General features: G+C 41.6%; 1 long non-coding RNA gene across 1 annotated transcript in view; it reads left to right on the forward strand.

Moving 5' to 3' along the window:
* LOC310659801 overlaps nucleotides 1-13,938 on the forward strand; it is a 28,770-nt gene extending 14,832 nt beyond the window's left edge. Inside the window, exons 2-3 of the long non-coding RNA XR_014503019.1 lie at nucleotides 10,402-10,444; nucleotides 13,855-13,938. This is a non-coding gene — a long non-coding RNA (uncharacterized lncRNA). The remainder of the gene's footprint in view (nucleotides 1-10,401; nucleotides 10,445-13,854) is intronic.
* Nucleotides 13,939-19,587: the final 5,649 nt, after the last annotated feature.

Genomic DNA, 19,587 nt, shown 5'->3' on the forward strand with positions numbered 1-19,587 from the left:
CTTCATTACCTCGATCAATTTCACAACACACGTGGATGATTCCTTATCAAAACACAGGATGAAGAGTGGGAATAATAGATCTGGAGACAAGGTGTAGGGCTCCCCCCTTTTTTGTCATGTCTTTTGATTTACCACTAGAATGTCCTGGGTTCTTACTAATGCAAACTGAATTGCCTCCATACTGCACTACATACAATATATCTAAGGGCTGTTCACAATAAGAATGAACAATAGAATGTAATGCCAATTCTAGACCTTGGCTTAATGACCGTAAGACCGTTCTGGCGATGACTGACAATTTGAAATTAAAATTCAACAAGAAATTCCATATGCTTAGGCTGGAATTACATGATACAGCAGCATGATGCTGACCAAGAAAATAACAGTCACAGGCATTTCCCTACCCTCTCCAGGGTAATGTTTAGTAAGGCAAAACATGTGATCTGTCACCATTGCGTCAAGAATGTTTCCACTACTGCAAGCTGCAGCCAGTATGGTGAAGTGTGTGTGTTTTTGGGGGGGTGCACTGTAATGATGTAACGTCATATTTTGCATTAATTAATAAACTTTAGGGGAAAGATAGAAAGAGCAGTGAGTGAGAAGAGGATTTGTCCTTCATATGCAATGTAAAATGAATGTCTGTCTTCTCCACATTTTTAGACATGCTTTTCAATATGACTAATATTCCATCAAACCAGCTAAGATATCACAAGAAAATATTTTGAAGTGTGAAAGTGAGCTATTGATTGCTATGCCTGTGTCTAACCCATGGAGACGAAACACTGGCAGGAAGAAACAACACCTGGAGGGCATCTGGTTTTTTTATTATTATTATTATTATTATTATTATTATTATTATTATTATTATTATTATTTAGGGTCTGGGAGATTGGTAATACATGCTTGCATGGATTAAGTTTAAAGATCCAAATTTTTTTACCTCTATGGATGAATCTCACAGGAGAGCAGTTAAAGCCTTGAAAGTGCAGGAGCAGCATAGAGCAACTCAATGGGCATCCCATGATGGTGACCAAGTTAGAGCAGCATGACACTGGCAAGGCATTGTCAGGACCCTATGCACAAACTGGAAAAAAGCTTAGAGGAAAGTGGTGTAGTAAAAATGAGAGAATGTCATCCCACCAGCCACTTCTCCGGTGTCCACAGCATAGAAAATAGAAAGCTTTGATATACTGAGTTAGAGCCATTGGTTCATTTAACTCAGGGTTATCAACACTGAAGGGCAGCAGCTCTCCAGGATTTCAGACAGGGATTCCCAGCCCTGTCCAAACATGTCAGAGATTGAACCTGAAACCTTCTACATGAGAAGAAAGTGCTCTGCCACTAGGCTGTGGTCCTTTCCACCACCACCATGTTGGCTAATAGCAACTCCCATGTCAGTCAGTATTGTCACGGTCTGGTTGAAGTCCTGGCGGAGGACATCAGGACTGAGGGCAAGACGGTGGGATGGGAGCAGGAACAAGAGTTTGGAAGCCAGGAGTCAGGAAGCCAAGAGTCAGATAGCCGGCAGTCAAGAAGCCAAGGGTCTGAGGATCAGGAAGCAAAGAGTCAAGAAGCCAAACACAACAAGGCAGGAAGCGTGTTGCTGTGTCAAACAGCCAAAGGGAAATGCTGACCTCATATCCCTTCCCGGCTCTTGCCACCAGGTGCTGTGATTTACCAATCGGCCTCACCTGTGCCTCTTCAGAACAAACTTAGGAAAGCCCCAGTCCTGCAAAGCCCTACTGGTCACAGGGCCTGGCTCCTGCACACACTCCTGACAAGTACATGCTATATACTTCATGCTATAAAGACTGCAAAGAATAAGTCTAGTGTTCTCTGCCGGACCCTGGGACTATTTCTGCCTCCTCCTATTCCTTCTTCTTTCCTTTGAACCTTGCTGAGCCTCTTCCTTGACTCCTTTTGAAATGTCCCTTGCCCACTTCCAGCATCCTGAAAAGCTGAAACAGCACATGATGGCAGGGTTTCTTGTGCTGAAATTCAAAGGAAAACGAGAAGAGAGTAATGTGATATAGAATGTTGGTGCTCACCCATTGGCTTCCAGCACCATCAATCAACAGAAGGTCACAAAATCCACGCCACTGCATTCCACTGAGAAGGAATGTTCTAATGCGCCAATCAAGAGCATATTGTAGGTATTGAGCTAGAAATTGGTCATGGAGTAGCTTGCACCTCCCTGACTAGTGGTTTGTGTTGCTATACAAAGGTCTGTTTTACACTCTGACACATGCTGGGCTGTGGCAAACCTGAACAGCACAAATTTAGGACAAATGGAAAGTGGATTACATTCTCCACAGCCGCATAACATAAAAATACAAGATATTTTGAAACTATTTGTAATTGCTCAATTGAATAGATTGGAATTTTTTTTCTGCATATGCAAATCATCAATTACACATCCGATTTCTTTTTGCCTCTAGCCTCTGTCAGAGAGGCTTCTTAACTACATCCCATGGGAAAATGCATATAGCCTGACTCATTTTCAAGCCCTGACAATTGGGATCCCCTGCAGTCACAATTGCTGAAGCACTCTACATTGTATTTTTTTTTTAATATAAAAAATTCCCCTGCTATACATTTCTTAAAGGTGCTGACTGATTAAATCTAAACCTCCAAAAGGTGTCTAGGGAATGTCTTAACAATGGAAAGTTAATGCAAACATCAGGTGCACCTGAGTTGCTTCTATATGATGAGATCTACATCTTGCAAGAGAGCAGATTCAAATGTTAGCATTTCTATGGGGAGTGTGAAGGCAGAAATGGAGAGAGGTTTGCAAAGTCTATAAAGAAATTGTGGAAAGCCAGGGAGAAAGGGATGAGATGAAGTTAAAGCAGAAAGGGTGGTAGATGTAAGCTAATAATTATGAGGGAATAAGTATACCTTTACTTAGGTGCAGCTATATTAAAACTTTAGAAATGGAGAGTTGATAGGAAAGGCTCATGCCTCAACACAGAATTATTGACCTACCCTAAAAACCAGTCTATGCAATCAACACCATCATGTATTTCAAGAAGATAACAGATGGATTGATGGAAATACCTCCCCAAAAAAAGAAAAAGAAGAAAACTCAGGAAAGGAGCTCAAGGAAACTCACAATAATCCAATTGTGTCAATCCCAAAATGCTCTTCCCAGTCTGGGATATAGCAGTCTGTGTGTGCACAGTCCCATCAAGCAAGTCAGCCCTAGGATAAGGGTGGTGGTGGGGGTTGAGGATCTGATTCAGGTCACAATTAAATCTGAAGCTGCCTAATTCACACTTTCTGAATAGTTATACAGAAACTGAAACAGTCATCCTTCAAAATTTATACTTCTCTGAATTTTGAGGTGAAGTTCTCCACAAAAAATCATATACTAAAGTGTGCATAGCCATGCAAAATTGCATTGTGGAAGGTAAAATGTGTATATTGGGCAAGATTGCATACAAAAATGTGTCTATTAAAAAAAGTTGTTCTAAAATGTTGATGAATTTTCAAGAGGAAGTTTCTTTTTCTTTTCTTTTCTTTGCAAACTTAGGTGGAAATGCAGTGGAGCAAACTTAAGAGAGAAATTGAAACTGGTAGATTCACCATCCCCCTTAGTAAAAGTGTATTTCACTAGGCAACCAATAGTAGGAGCTGAAAATCCCTCTGCTTTGACTGGTCACTGGGGGACTAGGCATAGCTCTATGAGAGATCCTTAGTATGCAGAAGGTCCCAAGTTCTATATCTGGCAACTCTGATTAAAACAAGTAGCAAGATGCAGAGAGAGCCAATTCCAAGTGGAGAAGACTAGATGAACAACAGTGTCATATTAATTACCGTAGATTCAGGTAGGTAGCCGTATTGGTCTGATGCAGTAGAAATATATATAAAAAATAATAAAAAATTCCAGTAGCATCTTAGAGACCAACTAAGTTTGTTCTTGGTATGAGCTTTCATGTGCATACCCACTTCTTCAGATACGTGGAAATATATATATATATATAAAATGTCCAGTAGCACCATAACGGGGTGCGCTCCCATTGCTCGGTCCCTGCTCCTGCCAACCTTGCAGTTCGAAAGCACGTCAGAGTGCAAGTAGATAAATAGGTACCGCTCCAGCGGGAAGGTAAAAGGCATTTCCATGTGCTGCTCTGGTTCGCCAGAAGCAGCTTAGTCATGCTGGCCACATGACCCGGAAGCTGTCTGCGGACAAAAACCAGCTCCCTTGGCCAGTAAAGCGAGATGAGGGCCGCAACCCCAGTCGTTTGCAACTAGACCTAATGGTCAGGGGTACCTTTACCTTTACCTTTTAAGGTGCTACTGGACAATTTTTATTTTTAAAAAATATTTATATTAATTAGACTTAATGATAGACAACTAAGTAGCAATAAACAAAGTTCAAATACATACTCAAACTCTCTTCCCAATAGTCTCGCTACCAATGAACTTCCATTTGATTTTTTAAAAAAATATTACTGATTAGCAAATCACACAATACAAATTAAATAGCAGATTAAAAAAAAATAAACCCTGAAAGCAATAGCTTTTAGATTCATGTAGACATCCCCTTATTGTGCTGTTCTTTATGCAGTGCTGATTTTAGATATCTAAGTGAAAATGAAGCCTCAACACATCACATAAAGGTGGAGCTAGGTGATAAGATAATGATGCCCATTTGGAATCTGCTATCTGTAATGATTGCCCGTGGCATTCAGATTTAAAATGCATCTTCCATTCTTTTTCAATAGGTGTTACAAATGTTCTTATCAAGGGCATAGGTGGAGAATCTTGTGGTTGTTGGACTCCAATGCTCACCAACCCCAGGCAGCTTAACCACAGGCCAGGGTTGATGGAAATGAAAGTCCAGCAATATCTGGAGAGTCATAAGTTCCCCACCTCTGGACTAAAGGGCGTTATCCAATTGCTATAGACAACAGGAAATTGTAATGTGAGATGAGGGCAACAGCAGTTTCTTTTTGAAAAGAGACATTTCAAAATGCCCTAAATTTGCCTGGTTTGTCTCTCCCCCACCCCAACACTTCAAAATGTGGGAGGTAAAAATACCACTTTACTTGGATTTTGAAAATATTATTTCAGCATTCTTTTGATTTGATGTAGGGTTTTCTCCATAAACACGAGGTTATGCTACTGCTGATGTAAAACAAACAGTTGAAAACCACCATTATAAGTATTCTTTGAACTGAACTAACATGCATTGTTCAGTACGAATCTGTATAATACTCTCAACAATAAAAACAAGTTAATAGCAAAAACAGAGAGTAATTTTTTCAGGAAACAACAAGCAGGTAACAGCCTTGTGCTGCCAATTTCAAATTAGTCACACTTCCAGTTCCTGTATCTACACGGTGGTTCCAAAATATATTCTGAGTGAAATCTACTTTTTATTCCCAGTATGTTATCATTCTTTTTCCCAAGTCCTGGTCATGCAACCAAACAAAGTATCCCCAGGCTCATATAAAGGTTATTAGAGCAAGTACTTAACATCGCACACACACAAACACACAATGAAACAACAAATTGCACCTACTCATCATTCTAGTGGAATCAGTCACACCACAACCTTCATGGAGTCATTAACTGTCATCAGCTGTTGTGTACAGAACTCATATGGATATATATGGAGGTACCGAGTATCAGAGCCCCTGCTCCAACTTCAACACATTCAATATCCTGCTCAGTCATGTGAACAAAGTCTTTAGCTCTCTTCAGGTGTGTGCAAAGCCAACATGAAAATAGGAGTGAGCATGCCAAGGTCCACTACCACCCCGCTGCCTTCTTACTTACCCAACACTGGTGGTGCAACAGCATCTTCCACTGCTGCTGAGGGCAGTAGGCTAGGACAAGTCAGGCCATGTGGCACAAACAGATCTCTAGTGGTACCTCAGGTTAAGTACTTAATTCATTCTGGAGGTTCGTACTTAACCTGAAACTGTTCTTAACCTGAAGCACCACTTTAGCTAATGGGGCCTGCTGCTGCTGCCGTGCCACCGGAGCCCGATTTCTGTTCTCATCCTGAAGCAAAGTTCTTAACCTGAAGCACTATTTCTGGGTTAGCGGAGTCTGTAACCTGAAGTGTATGTAACCTGAAGTGTATGTAACCTGAGGTACCACTGTAACATCTTGTCACTGCTCCTCACTCACCTGTATTTGCTGCCTCAGGCAGCCACTTCATTTTACCTAATGGTAGGGCTGGCCCTACTACAGAAATTTGTGTAAATGGATGAGAAAGGTTAAAGAACTTGCAAATGTTTGGAGGGGCTCTTTTCATGCAAAGCTATCTTCAGTGTAGCCAGTTGTACTTCAGGGTCTGCTTTGACAATGGGTTAAATCAACTCAGAAATATTATATCAAGGACCAAACTGACTCACTATCCTTATGGAATAAATTAACATGGCCAACCTAAATGTTTTTAGACATTCTTAATATTTTCACAGTAATTTTATTTTTATTGTGTTGTATTGTTACTTTGTCATTTGCCGCCCTTTGGCAAGCTACACTCCTTTGGGAGGGAGAGCCAGAAATGTAATTAATAAATAAATATTAGGTGGGGGGGGGGACCTATCACAAAGAGGGGGAAAGTATTCAACTCATACTGTTTCTCACACAATCTTAAAGCAAGATCTCTCTTCTTGTGCTATCTGTTGCTTCAATTATATCCGTATGCTGAACTTACATTAATAATAGTGTACTAATAATAGCAATAATTATGCTGCACTGTTACCTTTACAGCTTCAGAGATTTTTCAGAGCCATTAACCAATTAGTACAGCAGTGTATGATTATCATTCCCATTTCACAAAAGGGGAAAATGGAGGCAGCTTAGGTCAGAAGTCCCTGGAAGGAACCACTGAAGTGAAGAGTTAAATGGCTTGTAGTTTTTCCATCGCATATATTGCTATTGATCCTAGTTATGCACTATTTTCAAATCCCTCTTGTCGAGTAAATCGCTTTGAATAATCTAATTTCTGTAGCATTTCTTTCATCCTGTGGAGATTCAGCAGATCAATGTTTCATAAGATCACTGTCTCATCCCAGCTGATTTTCAGCTCTAAGTATTAAATTAGCCAATGTCTAAAATGATGCTTTCACAAACCAATGCTCTGTTGATATTGTCAGCTTAGAGGATTGATGGGATGAGGGAGTGTAATACAAATTACAAATATCAAAGCAAACAATCACATCAGTGCTTTGTGTGATTGCTATAATGCTTAGCAAATGTGTTTACTCTTCAATTGTCATGGCACTCCTTTTGTTGGGACTTTGGAACAAAATGCCAGTTCAAGTATGACAAACATCTGTGCTGTTTCTTCACATAGACATGTCTGGTGTTAGGATGTACAAGAGAAATGTATGAGGAGAATTACTAGTTTAATGGTAGCTCTCTCTGACTCCTAACCTGGCCTGATTCGATGCTCTAGTCACCTCAGGCCTGGAGAGCACAAGTGGCCCTCTAGTGCCCACTCTCTGGACACATCCCCTCCCCACCCACACACCCTCTTTCCTCAGGCTACACTGCTCAATGACTTTGCTGTGCACTCTCCTTGGGTGTTGTTGCTTGCTTAGAATATGTCCTTGAACTCTGGCCATGCCTCTTTCTTGCCTAGGTGAAGAACAAAGAGAAGTGTGTGTGCACAAAGGTGAGATTTAGATGTGTTACTCTGCCCACTTTCCCCTCTGGTCCTGCTTGCTTCTCTGTCCGGCCTAATTGGTTCTTGGCACAGACTTTAAAAGCCTTCTAGCCACGGCTGGGACGATCAGCTTCACATACCTCTGTCACTGCCAGGGGTCTCGCAGCAGCCATCAGCAGCCTTACTCTCCTGTAAGCGCCATGGATCTGGGCCTATAACCCTGCTGTTGGGATACTGCCAGAAAGACGGGGGCATCAGGCAGGCATCAGGCAGGCCCCCAGCTGGCTGCAGCCACCGGCCGGCAGCCGGTCTCCCTTGGAACAGCATCAATTAGCAACACGAGCCTCAGATACGTTTAGAGACCCATGCACGCTCTGTCAGCAGAGTGCATAAATCTTCTCACAGCAGAAGAGGCGGACAGAGAAATGTGTAAGCATAATGTACAGCATTTTATTCAGCATAGTTCAGGAACAAAGGAAAACATGTCTGCTTCCCTTCGTCTCCAGCACAAACAGCAGTAACACAAAAGCTATATACAAACGGAGTTCCCAGCAAGTGCTGGAAGTAAACAGGCATGTTCCCTTTTAAGGTGGAACGGAACTATATCCTAACACCATCCACTACTGGCATGTGACTCCCAGAGGGTTGCCCAAGGAGAAATGTGGTCATTGGGCTGGGAAAGGTCCCCCCCACCACCAGGTGCTATAGCTAATGCTGGGCTGAAGTATAAGGTCCTGCTTTTTCCACCAGTTTAGGACTGCATGGAGGCAGAAATGGTCCTCAGAGATTGGTATATTCTTTAGGGGCATGCCAAAATGGAACCGTTGTTGGAGAAGTGGCTAACTCTTCCAGTGAAATGGCTATGTTCTGCCTCCCCAGTTAGAGGCAATAATGTTTTTGAATACCAGTTGCTGAAAACCACAGGAGGGGGAGAGTGCTCTTGTGCTCAGGTCTTGCTTGCAGGTTTCTCACAAGCATTTGGTTGGCCACTGTGAGAACAGGATGCTGGAACAGATGGTCCATTGGTCTGGTCCAGCAGGCTCTTCTTATGCTCTGAACATCTCCCTCTCTTTTCACAATAAAAACATATCTAACATGTGATGCTGGTGGAATAGCCTGACAGTGTTTCATCTTCGTTTTGAATGGAATAAGGTTATTTGGAGGAAGGGGAGACAACCACCCACTCCCCTAGTCTTGCTGAGAAACTTTTTTCTGATAGTGCTGATCCAAACTTTTTTTAAAAAAAAAATTCAGCCTGCTTTAGGGTAGTTACTTCTTTATTGTGGAATCAATTTGCCACTCAGGGGAATGCCTGACTACTACAATTGTTAGGAGAGACATTTCTTAACAGTGCCTGTATAGCATTTGGTGTAGCAGTCTCATTACTGTGGAACTCCTTACGTATTAATATCAAGCAAGTGCCTGCAATACGAAATTTCAGACACTTTCTAAAAAATTATTTATTCGCTCAAGCTTTCCCTGAAGTATGAACCAGCTATGTGTTATATATGTTGTATCACCAATGTATTTAATAGTTTTATTGTTTGCATTGTATCTATATTTTTTATGAGAATCCTATGTTCTTCGTGGCTTAGATCTATCTTATAATTAAACATTGCACAAATCTGTATAATCTATTAATTGAAACCTAGAAAAGCATTGCACATTTTGACTGATTATATACAAAGGACCCCTGCTAGAATCCAGTGATTGATATGGCAGGGAGATGCGTCTATACACTAAGCCATCAATATTACAAAAGTTAAGTGACCTTGACCTTTCAAAAGCTCATAGCTCAATCACCAGTATCTCTGAAACTCTTTTCTCCATTTCTTCAAGTGCACATCAACTATTATAAGAGTGCTCAGGAGCAGCTGGTCACTGAAGCCACACTGCGCTTGGCTCTGCGCTTGCCATCCTCTGCCCCCTAGCTTTTCCTGATTATTCCTCATTTTCTAATGTTCCTTTCACACGGCAGTACCTGTTGTGTTGTGGAACCATGGCTTTTTAACCAAAATACTAGCATGCAGTGCTAAACTTCATTCCTACCAGTTGCTGTTGTGTGATGCAACAGTGAACAACACTGGATAATGTCGCTACTCCTCTTCCCATTCTACACATAATTGCTTCTGTTCCCCTATGATTTCCCCATGAAAACAGGACTGGATGCTGGTATACTGCCCCAAATTTATCACTTTTCTGCCATGATTTTCCAGGTTAAGGGGCTGCAAATGATTCCCCCCCCCCCTCTGGAATCAAATAACACAGAAATGAGTGCTAACCTTTTTCCCAAAGTGGCTTTTATGTTGTGTGAAGGCTTACATATAATGCGGAAATCAACAGGCAGGGAGATGTCTGGGAAATGAAAGAAACTGGCTTGTGTATGCAGCCGGTAATGGTTACAGTTTTTACTTGATTACTAATGATCCACGTTTAAGTTATCAAGACATCAGCAACCATGGGATTCTGTCATGTTATTGTTGAAGCCAAGCTGACAAACCTCACATGGGTTGGTTGTGCATTCACGGTATACTTGCTTCCATGCCATTTAAAGCATGCATTGCTAGCAATTGCCATACAAATCTTCCTATAATCTATTGAGTAGCTTCAACTAAACTAAGGCATTAATTTCAGTGTGTCTCTTCCTCTATGAAATATGATTTGTTTGTTTTCCATTGTGTAAACATCTGCTCGGGAGATGCTTGCATAAAATGTCTCCTGTTCACCCCAGATCATACATACCTAGCACAATAAACTCGCTATTGTCATTTCAGACTTGCAGATAACCTCATTGTTTCGGGGAGGAAAAAACTGAAGGTGAGCCTAAACTGTCTTTTAATAGAATTGATAAAACAGTTGTTTAGAGATGACTGTCAAATCTCATAACCACAGCTCTCTGCTTCACAATATTAGCCATCCAATACAGTTTTCTGCTTGTCATATCAACATACATAATGTATCAGAAGAATGTGGAGAGACAATGCATAGAATTCCTTGCCCTTTGTTTGGTTTGCAGCTTAAATTTTAAATATAGAGTGTACTTAGCCCAAAGGTAAGTCATTTTAAATACTGTTGAATTTAGTGGTAGAGATTTGACTGCAGTTCTAAATTTACTTACTAGGAAATAAGCCCCATTGAAATTAGCAGGATTACTTCTGGGTAAACTGTTTTACACTTTCAACTCATGCTTAACTCCTCACTGAAATTCATGGGGCTGCATGATTATAACTGGATCCTGGCCAGTTTACGCCCATGTTAAGCCATTTATAATATTTTAAAATAAAAAATAAACAGAGAAAATCCTTAAAACAACTAAGTTTAAATGGTTGGGTGAACAGGAATGTTAAAAAAAAGTCTGCCTTTTTAAGGAAGGTGTTCCACAGCCAGAGCATCATTGCTGAGAAATCCTTTATCAACGGTATTGCTATTGTGGAATTGCAAGCTTCTGCTGAAGGAGGCACCTGGACAAAGGCCTCAGCAAATGATCTACAAGCAAAGGGAGATATGGAAGAAAGCACTTTCTCATGCATTTCTCACTAGTTCCCACTGAGACATGTGGGCAAAGCAATGCTCTATCATACTTCTGAAGTTAACAGCATTCACGTGGATCATTTTTAAGCTCTGTTGAAATTAGTGCTGACAACTGGCCAACTATGGATGGTGGCAAAGAAGGAGTAAGCTATGACTCAGAGGCACCTTGTGGGGATAAAGGGCTCTAGACATAAAGTCTGTCAGTGGAGATGATGGACTAACTGCAGTCACTGGAAGGTCTTGGAGGCCATGACAGCAATCTCTGATGCAGGACAGGCTCTCTCCATCACCTACCAAAGGTAACCATTTTCACTCATTGCCTTTGTGGCCTGGCGAAACTCAAAATCCTCACACTTCCCTAGACCGGATCATCAGGTCTCTGTTGACATTCCATTGTATCTTTTCAGGCTAGAAACATGATGCGCTCATGATGACAGATTTTTTCTTGTAGACTCCAATGACAGTCAGCGAAAGAGAATGGCACAGATGATTCAGGGCTGGGGAGCATTATTAACACCTTAACGAATGAGCTTGATACAGTGTAAGCAGGTTAATGATGAAAAATAATTAGTTATGTAATTAGACTCTGTCCACATGAGACACATGCAGGTCTAAGTGCTTTGAATTAGATAACACCTGACTTACCCAGAGAGAGAAAATAATGAAAACTTGTTAAGAGCTCTGCTCTTTTAATTAGAGTACTGTGGAGTCCTGAAATTTTCTCAGTTTGTTATTTTAGTTCCTGGTTGGGGAAAACAGCAGCTTCTCACTGGTGTCTTGGCCTGCTAAATTCTTTAGCATTCATTTAGACCAGGGATGGGGAAACTGTGGTCCTCCTGATGTTTGAGGACTCCAACTCATATCAGTCCCCGCCAGCATGGTCAGAGGGTTGGAGTCAAACAACAAGTTCTGGGTGGCCACAAGTTCCCCACCCCTGATTTAGAAAACAAGTAATGTTGGTTAAAGTGTAGTGCTGATAATGCCAAGATTGCAGGTTCGATCCCCATGTGGGCCTGCTGCATTCCAGGGAGTTGGAGAAGATGGTTCCCTCCAACTCTCCAACTCTATGATTCTATGACCTGCCTGCCCTGCTTCGTTTTGCCAGACTTAGACCTAGGGAAGGACAATCATGCTTTTGTAACCTACATGGTAGGCTAGAAAGCTCTACAAAGGGGTCTCTAGTTCATGACTACTACAGGGTTTTCCTGATTTTCATGAGAAGTGTCTCTTTAAGAACATGAGAGCATAAGAAGAGCCTGCTGGATCAGACCAGTCACCCATCTAGTAAAGTATCCTGTTCTCAAAGTGGCCAACCTGTGGGAAACCTGCAAGCAGGACCTGAACACAAGACCACTCTTCCTACTCTCTCTGTGGGACAATACCAGCAACTGGCATTCAGAAGCATTTCTTCATCTGACCTCTATCTCTCTCCTAAGACTAGAATTCACTATCACTCAATGGCACTGATCAAGAGCAGATGCAGGGTGGACAAAAGGCTAGACATCTTCAAATGATGGGAGAGAAATTTGATTCAGTTTGCATTTCAGTATGGTCCTACCTAAATGTGCACTTTCTGAAACAGCAGGTGAATCAAAGCACAGCCATTATTTGGAATTTGCAGTTCTTTTAAATTTTGCAGTGCCGAGTAATGTGCACAAAAATGCATATACTAGGGTAAAAATGTACATGAAAACATATATTTATAAAAATTTACATTTACATATGAAGAATGGTTGATTTGCAAATATGTGTCCATTGGGCAAAATTGCATACCCAAATGTGTATAGTAGAAAGATGACCATTAAAATGCTGGTGCTATATTTTCATGAGGTTTATTCAAAACATTTCTTATAACTCCTATGAGTCGAGAATCAAGATGATGGCTCCACCAGAGCTGTGGAGAATCAAATTTAAGATTGGGAAAATGAGAAATGGAGAGCAACAGAAATTTACAGATTCGCTCATCCCTACAAAGCACACAATTCATTTTTTGGAATGTGCTGCTGCAAGATGTGATGACAGTTGCTACCTGAGATGACTTTGAAAGGGTTTAGACGAGTGCACAGTCTACCCGTTGCTCCTATTCATGATAACTAAATGGAATGTCCAGGTATCTCAGTATCAACTACTGGGAAGAAAGAATGGGAGAGGGCAAATGCCTTCTTGCCCAGATACATTTGTTTGGCTATAGTTGGGAATAGGATGCTGAAGTAAGTGGACCTTTGGTCTGATCAAGCATGGCTCTTCTTATGTAGCCAGGATCCTAGATTGCAGGCTTGTTAATCCTAGGTTGCACACAGGACTAGCAGCTCAGGGGGCATTCTGGGTTAAAGAAGCAGCAAGTGGTTGTTTTCATGTATGATGCAGACTTATTATAAATCTAGCTTGAGCTTGCTTTGAAAGCCTCGAGCCCAGCTACCTGTTTCCCAGTTCACTGGGACACAACAAATTCTTGGAAACTGCCTCCTTCCCCATGTCAAAACACATATCTCAGATTAACTCAAAGTACCCTCTTAGCAACAGCATCTGTGCCTATCTTTTAATTTATTTTCTTCATAAACTGATACAGGAAATGCATCAGAATGCTCTTTGACTATGGCATAGGATCTCTGACCAATCACAGGTACGCCCTGTTGCTGTCCTAATTCAGAAGTCTTTCTATTATCTTCCCACGGTTTCCTTTGTTTCAAACATAGAACGAAAGAACAATGGAAGATTTTGCAAGTCGGGAGGAAATATTGCATTCACTGCATCTGTTTCCCTGGGGATTTGACATACACTTGCTTTCAAGTCGCACTTTGTTCCTTATTACCTTAGACTGTAGAAGCTAAAAGCAAGAATGGGTTCATTCTTCTGTGGAAAAACCAACTGTGGCACCTACATGTGATATCGTCAGTCTACGGAATCCCACAAGCAGCTGAGAGGGCCAGTCTCCCTCTCCCTCTCCCTCTCCCTCTCCCTCTCCCTCTCCCTCTCTCTCTCTCCCTCTCTCTTTCTCTCTCTCTCTCTCACATAAAAGCCTGCCCTGTTGATAACATTTTCAAAGAGTGAATAAAAGATAGCACATTTGAAAACAAGATGGAGAAAGCATCCTCTCTGTCTACAGTCACAGTTCCATTTCTCTTCTAAGAATTTTGTGCTGCTCTGACATTGACAAGGTGTTTATATAATGCAGGGAGGGACCTGCATTTCTCAAGATGTCCTTGGTTGGAGGCCTGGAGAGTTGCCACAAGCTGACACATGAAGTTCCATGCAGCGCACAAAAGCCATGGCTGTACACAGCAACAGCTGGGCAGCCACATCCGCTGATTGCTCCGATAACACTTCATTAAGAAACACTGAAAATGCTCCAAATATTTCCTTGCCTCACACTCTGAACCTGGTAAACTGATCAGGCAATGAAGGGAACTGAATGTTGAATTCCACCCTATGAGTTGTCGCCTTTTTTGTCATAATGTAGTGTAGTTGCTCAGAAGCCTTGTAATAGTTAGTCTTATTCCTGATTTACTCCCATGTAGGGCAAACTCAAGTGGAGTGGGACCAAACTTTTAGTCCCCAATCTTGACTTTGAGCCTCCTCTCCCCCCCCCCCTTAGTTTGGGTTGAATGTGGTTGTCTGCATAGGAAGGTCAATGAATGAGCACCTGCACATGTGTAGAGGCTCAGTACAGTCAGGACACTCACACAATCCCAGCTGCCCTGGTCATGCAGAATCCCTTCCTATGCAGTTAGCCTTCCTATGCAGACAACCACACTCTGCACATGGATGTAAAGAAATGTATGAAAATCCCTGACGTCAGGGATGGGGCTACAGGTTTCCCTCTGCTCCCATCTGTACTTGAGCATGCCCTACACACAAATGGCTTCTGCATGGGCCTACTACCTTGCTTGCAGTTTTCTCACAGGCATCTGGTTGTCCACTGTGAGAAGAGGGTACTGGACTAGGTGGGCCATTGGCCTGTTTCAACTGGCTCTTCTTGTGTTGTCATGCACCCAGTCAAATTTACTTCTGCTGATTTTAAGAGGTCATTTCAAAGGATATTTCACTTTTCAGAAAACATTGATCTAATTAATCATGGATAGAAAGAAGTGCCATTTTAAGTGGAGTGCTGTGACATGAAAAGGCCAGAGCCCAGAATTTGTTGAGGGAGGAGATCTGAGTCTTCCAAAATGACTAAATCAAAAGTGACTCCGACATGCCGCTCAGCTTGCCAAATAATGTATAGGCTCATTTTTTAAAAAAAAAAATTAAATCAGAAAGTCCTTTTTCTCTCTCATTTAGTGCTGAGCTCTGCAAATAAAAGACATGAATTCGTCGGAAGAAGGCGTAAAGATGTGTGCATCGAAAGGCTGAAATACTGACAGTCTTGCCAGTGAAAATCCTCTTTATCCAAAGGCGAGGCACTCTGCAGGCAGCTACACAGAAGCTTAGAGTCCTTATGTTACCCTCCTAATAATAATCTTTAGGGCTGAACAGCAATGCAATGCCCATGTCAGCTTAAAATGCAAACTTCCTGCTGACTGAGTCAGACAGATGATTGTGAGTGAAGGACCTTCTCTCTCTCTAAGAAACAAATTCCCTTAAGTATTACAACTTCTGTATTTCTAACCATCTATAAAGGCACAGCAACCATCCAAAAATCAAGTTCCTTCAACTGCTTCTATGGATTATATATTTAAATTCCTCAGCTGAAAACAGAGGACTAATGAGCCAATCCTAAGACTTGCTGAGCCAGCACATGGCTGCTTAGGATGGAGTCCTGCTGGCTGCTACAACAGGAAGACTGCAGGGATATTAATGCTTGTCATTAAATAGACATTGTGCTAGGGTTGCAGGCAAGAGAAGATGAAGAATCTTGGGGGCCTGGGCATGGATACTTGCAGAAATAATTCTGGAATGGGGTCTATAATATGTAACTACAGGTTATTGGCTTGCCAAACACAGTCTTTGTATAATTGAACCCCATGCACCATAACATGGTGCTGAAGAGAAGCAACAGCAAAGAATGGTGAGCTGTGACTGTTGGTGATTTCCTGGATTGCATGGGATTATACATTTCAAAACAAATTTCTAACAAATTGCTTTCCTAGAATCATAGACATGTAAAGCTGGAAGGTACCTAAGCGGGGCTGCCAACTTGAATAAAATTTTGGGGGGAAGGCCAAGTAAGCCTTGTCCTGCATACTCCATCACACAACACAGTGCACAGTGCACCATTTGAATGGAAAAGCCCATCAATTTTGGGGTGATCGATTAGAATATAGAACCATAATAGTTAGTAGTCATTGATGATTAGTGCTAGCAATAAATCAATTGTTACAATACAGTCATACCTTGGAAGTAGAATGGAAGTCCGTTCGACTTCCAAAACATTAGGAAACCAAGGCACGGCTTCCAAATGGTTGCAGGAAGAACATTCACAAACTGGAACACTCACGTCCGGGTTTGCGGCATTTGGGAGCCAAAACGTTCAACTCACAAGGCGTTCGGGATCCAAGGTACGACTTTATATCACAGAAGTATTTCAGCTCTCTCTGTAGCTTCTGCTTCTCTTAATTCCTTCTCTGCTTTCCTGGAATCTAAGCAGATGTGTTAATGTTTAAAATCAAATGGAGCACATTATGTACCACTTTTTGCCAGTCTCCTATCATTAGTCCTAAGTCAGTTTTCCATTCTTTTGCAATTTCAGTTTGTGCAGTTATAATTACATTACTAATCATCTCCTGGTGTCCTGTGTGCACCAAATTAGCGACATAATTCTAGAGAACCCTTAAGTGGAGTTAAGGGCAATATGTATGGGTATCGCCCGTAGCTTTTCTTTTGCAATGTTTTGCGTTATGTATACACTGGCGTACGTGTAACAGTTGGCATCGCTCATCATTCCTCACCTTACACATGCTGACAGGGTGCAAACTCATTACATTATCTCGATGCAACTTAACGTACAGTATTATGCGCCCTGGTATTGAATCTGAGCTCCTGAAACATGCTGCAACCCAATGGAAAAAACATCCCTATAAATAGCAGTGCCATTTCTAGGCAAAGAGAAGCAGTATTTGACATTTTCTTGAAAATGTTCCCACCTGGTTTTGCTTGGAACAGCAGCACGATCGTTCAATGACAGGAAAACTCTCTGCCAAGCAGCTTTGCCTTCAATATGATCCCGCTTCTCTCAAATCATGCAAAGAGGGTTCATATAGCAGTGCTTTAAAATACTGTATATGAAGAGCTATATAAAGCGGTGTGTTTTGCTCTACATCCCATATTAATAGCCTTCTGCTGCTCAAGCAACTTTATACTACAACGTATTATTCATCACCTTCTATTCTAGTAGTGATTATTTTGTAAACGCAACACAAAGGTCTGTCATAGGGAACTATTCTAAATCATACCAGCAAAAATAAACATTGCCGTATCAAAGCCCATTTCTTTCACTAAGGTGCCTTATAATGGCACATTAGCATAAAAGACACAGTGCCGGCTTTTCAGGTTCACCCATAACGAGGCATTTGAGTCTAAGTGCATTAGATGCTGTTACACATGCAAATGATTTTGGCAGCAGGCTCAGTTGTGAATCATATCTGCACAATTTAAGCACACTTTTGCAGTCTTGATGTATGCTTTGCCTAGCGGTTACTAGCCACAGATGGATTGGTCCCCAATAATTCTCTCTTTCTCTGTCTCTGTCTCTGCCCCCCCCCCTAACCTATCATAGATTTATAGAACTGTAGAGTTGGAAGGGACCCCAGGGTCATCTAATTCAACCCCCTGCAATAACAATAATAATAATAATAATAATAATAATAATAATAATAATAATAATATATTTATACCCCGCCCATCTGGCTTGGTTTCCCCAGCCATTCTGGGCAGCTCCCATCAGCATGATAAAACATCAAACATAAAAAACTTCCCTATACACATGCCTTCAGATGTGTTCTAAAATTCAAATAGTTGTTTATTTCCTTGACATTTGATGGAAGGGCGTTCCACAGGGAGGGTGCCACTACCAAGAAGGCCCTCTGCCTGCAGAAATCTCAACTAGATAGATGCTTCAAGGAAGTGGAGTCCACCTCATCTCATGGGAGTCTGTTCCACTGTTGAACAGCTCTTACTATCAAAACATTTTTCCTGATGTTTAGTATGAATTTCCTTTCCTGTAATTGAATCCATTGGTTCAGGTCCTAGCCTCCAGAGCAGGAGAAAACAAGCTTGCTGTATCCTCCATGTGAAAACTCTTTAGATGTTTGAAGATGGTTATCATATCTCCTCTCAGCCTCCTCTTTTCCAGGCTAAACATACCCCTCTCCTTTAACTGATCCTCATAAGAAGCTTGGTTTCCAAACCCTTGATACATTCCCTCCTTTGCATACATTCCAGCTTGTCAATGACCTTATTAAATTGTGGTGCCCAGAACTGGATAAGTACTCCAGATGTGGTCTGACCAGGACAGAATAGAGTGGTTTTATTACTTCCCTTGATAGGGACACCAGAATCCTGTTGATTTGTCCCTAATGAAATTCATCTTGTTAGTTTGGGTGAAGTTCTCCAATATGTTAAGTTCATCTGGAATCCTGAATCTGTCTTCTGTGGCATTGGCTGCCCGTCCCAGTTTGGTGCCATCTGCAAATTTAATGACCATGACCTTATTATGTAAAAGTGAAAAGGAGTATTTCCTTTGGTTGGTCTTCTGTACATGCTTGAATTGAGCTTCACTTCTGCTCTGTAGTAGGATCAGAGAGCGGGAAAGTTCATCAAGATCACATGAAGATAATTATGTCCCATTGATCCTATGAAGTCTTGTATCAAAGGGAAAGTATGTGATAATGTGTGTTTTCTGAAGACTTGTGCAGTAATTGTCATAATTTACAAAGCCCTGAACAACTTAGGTCCGCAATATAGGGACCACCTGAATCCTTATATTCCATATCTATCACAGAGATCATCTGCAGGAGCATTGTTGGTTGTTCCCCAAGTTGGCAAGGTTCATTACTATCATGGCAGAGTACTCTGCCAATAGAGATTCAGCAGGCAACTTTTGTTTCAGCTTTTAAATGCCTACTGAAAACTTTTCCATTCCATCAGGCTTAGGCAGAACCAAGTGGTACCTTGGGTCTTGAATTACTTTGTTCCCGGAGTCCATTTGACTCCCAGAACAGTTCTAAAACCAAGGTGCAGCTTCCAATTGGCTGCAGAAGTTTCCTGCACTCAAATGGAAGCCATGGAAGCCGTGTTGGATGTTCAGCTTCTGAAAAAACTTTGCAAACTGAAACATTTACAGTATTTCCGGGTTTGCGGCGTTCAGGGGCCGATTTGTTCAGGAGCCAAGCCATTTGAGTACCAAGGTACCACTGTACATCTTTCCATAATAGTTAGCTGAGACAGGGTTCTCAATCCTGTCTGAAGATGCCAGAAATCTAACCTGGGAC

Source organism: Podarcis tiliguerta, assembly GCF_965153285.1.
Source record: "Podarcis tiliguerta genome assembly, chromosome: 11".
Taxonomy (NCBI): Eukaryota; Metazoa; Chordata; class Lepidosauria; order Squamata; family Lacertidae; genus Podarcis; species Podarcis tiliguerta.